Genomic DNA, 2,159 nt, shown 5'->3' on the forward strand with positions numbered 1-2,159 from the left:
CAGATAAAGATAAGTTTGTAGGGAAAAATAAATATACAAATATGGGAATTGGCCTTTGTTGACTATCAAACACAGAACTAGGTGCCAGAAACACCAAAACATTTATAAAGTGACCTAACAAGCAGATCAAGTACAAAGACAAAAACTTATTTATTTTTTAAATTTTGTTTGCTTATTGCTGTGGAAGTTGAGTCCCTTTTTTTGCATTGTCAGAAAGCTGCCAAGATTTTTTCCACTAGGTAAGGACACTTTTGGGACATTGCAGCTTCCCAAGTGTGTATAGGAATATATTCTTTATCTCTTTTGTAAGAATCAACCCAATTTGTGAACTGCATATGAGCACAGGCACCAATACTTGAGTGTCTTTTTCTTTTCACATTAAATGAAGAGCACATGGTAATTTACATATGTTTGTAGTGGTAAGAGATAGAACAAAAATATTGACAGTTGTTAATATGTGCAAGATCAAGGAACACCAAGCATTTCTCCTCAAAAGACATACAATGGATGGAAGAATAAAAATTTACTTTTTTTTTTAATTTTCATTACCTCTGTATCACAGCTGCTTGGAGGAAAAAAAGATTGCTACAAATAGCAAATACATAAATGAATAAGTGAAATTAAGCTGCTTCTGGTTGTTGGTAGTTTCCTGGAAGTCATCTGGTGGACTAAAGATGTACACAGCAACACTGTGGAAGTCAAGAACTCCAGAGCTGTTCAAGAAAGGGTTTACAAATCCAGCAGGCAACTCTGTCATGTTTGTACCGTATCTTTTCTGTTAATTAATGAAGTGGGAATGTTCCTCCCAAAAAGGAACATGCTGTTCAAGTCTGCTGTGCCTCTCAGAGCAAAAGCAGACACTGAGCCTGCAGAAACCACACAGATTTAGTGACTTACCACTTTGTCATCTGATGCTCCTTTTACCCCCCACTTCTACTCCAGGACTGAAAGCAAACCCCTACAAGCCTCTCTTCCCCTTGGCTCTTTATTTTTTAACATCTTTTTAGACCTTTGGGGATCTTTGAGAGGCTGAAAACACCCTTGAAAAACCTGGAAAAACAACCATCTTTCCTTTGTTTTCACTCCAGTCTTCTCGCAGCCCTGGCTCTAATGACGTTTGAAAAGGATTTCACGAGCAGAATCTGGGACCTTCAGCCCAGCTGATTGATTGTGTTTAATTGCCTTTTGGTTTCATCAACCCAGAGCCATAAATCTGCTGTGTGTCAAACAGAGGGGGTTGATTAATGGGGCAGTGGCTGTCTAGTCAGGTTACAAAGAAATCTCAACAAAATACGGGTCTTTGAGGATGTATGTTTTTTAAACTGCTGATGTGGTGGGTACTGTGATGAGGGCAGGAGGTGCTGGAGGCTCCAGCAACACAGACAACGAACAAGGCCAGGAAAAGCGAGGAGCTGCTGCCTCTTTCCTCCTCATCTGCCTGCAATGAGTGAAACAAAGTCTAAGGAAAACCACAGCAGATTTTTCCTCCTTTTTTATTGCAACAGCAAGAATAAAGGGAGCTCAGCACACATGCTGAGGAGCCAGCTGACACAGGCAGAAAAACAGAGGTTACAAGACTCGAGTCTGCATCTAAGGGACATCCTTCATGTTTAGGGCTATGGCAAGAGAGGCCAGGCATGAAATTCTGGGGTGATTTTAAGGCTTGTTGGAACCATCCTGAACATAACTGTTGTTTCCCAAATATTAAGCCAGATGAGGATCCAGAGTATTTGTGAACAATGAAGGAAAAAGTCAAATGAGGGGCAAGCAAAGCAATGCCAAATAATAAGGGGGGAAAAAAACCCACTACTTTTAACTCACAATAGTAACATTTTTCCTTTTTTACCATTTTAATCTGGTTAGTAACATTTTTATTGACTCTTTCAGAACCCTGTCATGATTACATCTATTAAGTGATTACTGAACATTTATGTGGCATCAGCCTCCTGATTTAAAAATCTGCAAACCTGGACCTACAAAATTTCTTGTACAGACCTAGGCTGCATACATAATTAGAAATAAATATACTATTTCTAGTTAAAAATACCATAAAAGGGCTACGTAACTCTAAAGAACAAATCAACAGATTGTATTTCATTGACCAGTTGTTAAATAAATATTACCTCTCCACTGATATGACTGAAGTTTTGGATCACATC

The sequence above is a fragment of the Coloeus monedula genome, assembly GCF_965178545.1.
Source record: "Coloeus monedula genome assembly, chromosome: 8".
NCBI lineage: Eukaryota > Metazoa > Chordata > Aves > Passeriformes > Corvidae > Coloeus > Coloeus monedula.